At 36.9% G+C, this 6,000-nt stretch overlaps 1 protein-coding gene across 4 annotated transcripts in view; it reads right to left on the bottom strand.

Moving 5' to 3' along the window:
* The window catches only part of LOC113058472 (non-muscle caldesmon-like), a 47,396-nt gene extending 43,218 nt beyond the window's left edge, over positions 1-4,178 (bottom strand). For all 4 annotated transcript variants that reach the window (XR_003277978.1, XM_026226433.1, XM_026226427.1 and 1 more), the window contains exon 1: positions 4,031-4,178. The gene's annotated coding sequence lies outside the window, so the exon portion shown is untranslated. The remainder of the gene's footprint in view (positions 1-4,030) is intronic.
* Between the last annotated feature and the right edge of the window lie 1,822 nt (positions 4,179-6,000).

A 6,000-nucleotide genomic window follows, 5' to 3' on the forward strand; every position in this document is an offset into this window, starting at 1 on the left:
TTAGACAATGAATCAATATCGCAGCTTCTTAGTTGTCATTTTTATTGCCAACTGAAGCGTTGTCCCTTAAATCCAATTCTGTCCATGTAGAAGAGTGGAGAAGCAAAAACATTCATTAGGCTCCATCACCCCTGAAAAATCCTGACAAACCAGCGGTCTGACCACAAGCCTAGTGTTCTTAAGATCTCCTCAAAATCCAAGGCCAGGCACCATTAGACTTTTCAACTGAAACCTGCCGTCTCAATAAAGAACAACAAACAGACCACAAAGTCAAATTACAGCCAAAAAAAAAAAAAAAAAAAACATGGGATCCTGCTGCAGAAGGACTTAATGTAAAAGGCGGGAGGAATTTCAGATTTATATATTACTAACAAAACATCTGGGGCACTTATTGCATATTTGCAGGGACCTAAATAAACACGAGCTAAAGTTTCAGACGGCTCTGACTTCACGATTGAGGAATGCCCCGTTTCACTGCGTTTCACCATTGGTTTGGAGCTCAGAAGTTCTGAGAACGCTCAGAAACGCTGCAGTGTTACACAACTGTGGTTCCTGGATCCAGTGCTTTAAAATTACAGGCTATCAGATTCAAAGCGGCAGAGGAATAGCTGAACATATGAAGGGGGAAGGGTTAGAGAGCTTCATCTCCTGAACTTTCTGCAGCATGTCAATCATGCTAACAAAAAGTTAATTAAACACCTCACAAGAGTTATCTAAAACAGCCACTATGTCAGCTTTGCTTTACACAATGACTTTGAGGATGCTTTGTATTTCCCAAGTGTAAGAACGAATGGGCAATAAAAACAGAAAGAGAATGCATGACACATGTGCATAAATCTTTTTGTGGATAACCAGTGAGTTCAGTACAGTCATGGGTTGGGAGTTTCATATCTAGAAAATTGTTTTGCACATTTAATGAGAACCTCTATAATGCAAACTTGCGAATTAAATTGTCAGCTCAACTCAATATAATTACATGTTTTGATGCATTTGAGGGATTCAAATAGAGTTTTGGCAAATGTTCTGCTCTTGATAAAACAAGACCATGAATGTAGACTAAAGCAGATAAGAAGCAGAAGTATTTCAATTTGGAGTGTCCGAATGGCCAAACATGGCGGGGCTGTATGAGACTGTAAACCATGTGACAGCAGAGATGTGTCTGCAGATGAAGTCCCACACCAAACAGAAAACTATAATCTACTCAGCATGTTGTTTTACAGACGGGTGCCTCCAGTGTAGACAGCTCCATTGATTATAGTGGGAGCGATTTAGTTTTGACGTGTCCGGAGAAAGCACTCTGTAATTATAGGTTATTTACAGGTGGCAAGCAACATCACAACCTGCCATATTAACAATAATTAATCCATATTTATGCTATATTAATGTTTTAGTCTTAAGTTTTAAACTCTTTTATATAAATGTTCAGCAGCTGTAATGCTAGACTTGCTAGAATGCTAAAACGATCTTAGAATTTGCTTCTAAATATATCAAAAGTTTGGGATCAGTTTTTAAAAGAAGTCTCTTATGCTCATGAAGGTTGCATTTTTTATTATCAAAAATTCAGAATATGAAATAACAAAAATATGAAATATTATTACATTTTAGTTTTCTATTATAATATACTTTAAAATATAATTTATTCCTGTGATTCAAACTAAGCTGAATCAGCCATTACTCCAGTCTTCAGTGTCACATGATCCTTCAGAAATCATAATATTATGATTTATTATCAGTTTTGGAACTTTGAAACAGTTGTGCTGCTTAAGATTTTTTTGAAAACTTGGATAATTTTTTGATAGGATCCTTAAAAAAAAGAAAATAAAAAAAAAGTTAAATAGAACAGGATTTATTCTGGATCAATTTACAGGATCAAGTTTTTACCATCACTTTATATCATTTTAACACATCCTAGCTCAATAAACGTATACATTTATTTTCTATAAAATAAAAAAAAAGACTTTTGAATGGTATACTGTTACAAAAAGCTTTCTATTGGCATTACATGACTGTGTAATACACAAAATCACTTTTTTCTCAGTAAAATAACTTAGAAATTGATAGATACTGTTACCATCATACATATAATTACTCATATAATATCATAACTACTCATATACAGTACCCATTAGCGGGATTTTATTTTAATAAACATGGAGAATTAAGTCTCGCTAACACTTGTCATAAATACTAAAACACTGCAATCATCTACTAATAAAGTATTTTTGACATTATAATAAAAACAGTTGCTTATTGTATTTAAGTGACAAAAATCTCAAATACTAGGCTTATAGTCAAACGGTGTCTACAGACAAAAGGCTTTTGGCTTTTATTTTATCCCATTATAAACATTCACATGGTTTAATGTGCCTTAAACACCACATTTCATTTGCAACTCACGTCTGTCAAGTCTTTTCCTCATTGAGAAACAACCTTGGGTTTCTAAATGGAGGAAAACACTACCGTCTTTCTCCTTGGATTACGGTGTCATCCTTTTGGCAGTAGATAGTGTTTATGACAAGGGAAGAATTTCAGTTCTCTCAGGTCATTGTGACTTTATTCATTCATGATTTACATGAGTGGCTCTGGACAGGTCTGTTGTAAGACAGACCCTCTAGACCCCTACAGGCAGCCTGTTCCCATAACCCAACAAAGAGGGAGCCAAAATAGAAAAAGTGCAAAATGGGGGGAAAACAGTGCTGTTTTGCATTCCAGACAATATTCCAATCATCTGTCACCGTGTTCAGTCAGTTCCTTTTAAGGCGAGGGCATTCCCCACATATTTTCCAAACACCACAGTTATCAGATCCCGTTTCATGGCCAATTACTGGCTCCACCATGCTCACTTCACTGTCCCTGCTCCTATTCTGATGGCACAACACTCAATCATTCTGCGTTCAGATCTTCCCTCAAGCTCTAACTCGTACATCTAAAGGTCAGAGCAATAAAACAAGGTCCCTGTGTCACAATCTGACAGATTCTGTACTAAGCTGAATGCACATTGTAAGCTGAATCAGCCGAATGCGCAGCTGCCCTACAGTAGGCGTAGAAGCCTGGCCTGTGCGGTTGTGTTAATAAATGGGGCCATAAAATTAATTTAATAGTTTGCAATAAGTACAGAGCTTGCATTCTTTGTCGGTCGGGATTTACGGGTTCAGTGCCAAAACGCAAACAGCAACAATCAAGATGCTTCATAAATGCATCGCTTTAGTTAAACAAGCACTCTCAATGGTTCCCAGAAGAGAAATTTCCCAAAGCATCCAGTCTAAAACCCCCCCCACCCCCTCAGCTCCATCCCAAATCCCACAACAGACATGAATTAAACAATATAAGAATGTTCATGGCCGGTGATTCCATGCCACAAATATTTTGAGAAGAGAGTGTGGAGATGCGGGCAGCCAGAGAAAACTTTAAATCCGTTTTGGATGATACCAAGATGAATCTTAATGGGTTACAGCAGCATCTCTAAATCTAGGCATGGGACAGTAGCTCCCTGTTTATGTAGAGGATGCTTAAGAAGAGGTTACTTACACAGAATCCCTCAAAAAGATGAAAAAAAGCTGAAGATCCCTAAAAGAGTTCGATGAAATGTTTTATTGCAGCAAAGCACACTTAAGATTCTGGCTTGTCTATAGGTAACAAATCCAGGCTGATTTGTAAATAAGATGAAGAAGTATGCAAATGGTGGGTGTGGAAAAAAAGGGGACAAGAAATAGGATTAAGAGACTTAAATAAACTTCCAAACACTCAAATAACAATCAACATGCATCAATGCACAAGTAGCCTATATTAATAGGTATGTATCCCAAAGATGAATCACAGAGTGCCAACGTACATATAGCTTAATATTCAACATAGCCTAGGCTACTATAAAATTAATGCAATATAAGCCACGTTTTTTTTTTTAAACATTAGACTTCAGTGAGACTGACGACAAATGGTTAATGTTTTATCAAGCAAGGAGGAAGAGTTCGTAAAAAGCGCGTAAAGTTAGTAAACTCGCATCCAAACATCTAGTGACGGTAAAACTCACCTGCGCGGTGAGGCGAACGAAGTGTGCGTCCTTTAGATGTGCGGAGAAACCTGCAAAGAGAAAATGACTTGAGCTGTTCCTTCTCTCCCAAAATCTCCAGCGTTCTGTAACAGGACTCTGAGTTTGGGAAGCTCCTCCCTTTAGAAGCCGTTCACTGCATCCGACCTCCGCCTTCTTCACCCGCCGAAGTGAAGGCCTTCAAGCTGCAGATCCAGACTCGTCTAAAGCACTGGTTACACGATTAAATAACATTCATTTCAAGGAATAAGCGAACACTTCTGCATTATGGTATTCTTATTAAATTATTATTATAAATATATAAAACAAGTTCCTGAATCCTCACTTTGAAACTTACCATATCCTGTTTTATTATGTACGTTATCCCTTAAACTGAAATGGGAAAGCTGATATTTGACATCTACACTGACCAAACAAACAATTGTCACGTCGTAGCCTACTGAAGGGGTTTATTTTGCGATAAAGACACGATACTGTATATTATCCCGCTTATTAAATGGCATTCGCTAAATAAATAAATACGATTATTTGATTATTAATTATTTATCTGTACTTTACCTTAACGCTTCCGCGAAGAAAAATAGTCCATTACAGACAGTGAACAAACAAGTCGGTTTTAATAACAAGAGGAAAACTCCAATAATATTTTTACAGTACTGTATGAATACTACATTTATCCGAGGTATTTTCAAGGTAATTTATGTAGCTTACTACCAGTTGCGAGAGTGAGCGCGGCGTGATACGAAAGACATTAAATTAAGAACAGTTTAACTTAACCTAATTAAAATAGTAGTTAATAACGTATATATTACATTACACATTTTAGGTAACATAAGCTGACTGCTTTTAACTAGGTATTAGATTACTTCTGACCTAACTAGTTTATTAGCCTACATTAATTTGAAGGTGCTGTAGGGAACTTTTGTAAAAAAACATTTTTTACATATTTATTAAACCTGTCATTATGTCCTGACAGTAGAGTATGAGACAGATAATCTGTGAAAAAAATCAAGCTCCTCTGGCTCCTCCCAGTGCTCCTATTGCTATTTGCAGAAAGTCATGCGCTCCCGGTAAAAAACAACCAATCAGAGCTGCGGTCCGTAACTTTGTTTGTGTTCAAAATGTAGAAAAATGAACATAATAAGCGAGTACACCATGAATCCATTTTCCAAACCGTGTTTTTAGCTTGTCCTGAATCACTAGGGTGCACCTATAATAAGTGTTTATATTCGGACTATTTTAGATTGCTTCGAGGGTACCGCGGCGGAGTAACCCAGTACCTTTGTGATTCTTCATAGACATAAACAGAGAGAAGTAGATCCGGCTACAATGTTCTTCCGCAAGAAGCAAGCAGTTCTGTTTATTAACCGCTAGAGCGTCAAAAGTTCCCTACTGCAGCTTTAAATAGAATAATTGTGTGGCCTGCTATTTTAATTCTTCAATAATCCAAATGATAATTCAGTAATCATGTTGCCTAATCAATATAAAGTTAACTGTAAAGTATTTATTTATTTCATGAGGTCATTTATTAATTACCTAGAAAATAAAAGGCTGAGCCTGTATACGGAGGTACATTCAAGGATGTTTTGACCAAAAATGTGTGTTTAAGTGTATTGTGTGAGAATCAGACCACAGTGTTAGATCGGAGGTTGGTGTGTGCGTGTGTGTGTGTGTGTCTTGGCAACATTAAAAAGAATGGCTGAAAATTGCATTCTTGAACTCTGGCAAATAAATCAAGCAAACGACATCGAAGGAAAATTAGGATTTATTTGTTCTACATATAAGAGTCTGGTGAAACTGAAGTGCTCAAGTGCTTTACCTCAAAGTGTGAGCAGAATATCTCCTAGTATTTTCCCATGAATTGGAAACCAAGAGCAGTCAAATGTCGATTGCTTTGCCTGTAATTTGGTTACACAGGAGAGGTTGCCAGACATTTTTGGTCTTTTGATCTG

Source organism: Carassius auratus, chromosome 4 (genome assembly GCF_003368295.1).
Source record: "Carassius auratus strain Wakin chromosome 4, ASM336829v1, whole genome shotgun sequence".
Classification (NCBI taxonomy): domain Eukaryota; kingdom Metazoa; phylum Chordata; class Actinopteri; order Cypriniformes; family Cyprinidae; genus Carassius; species Carassius auratus.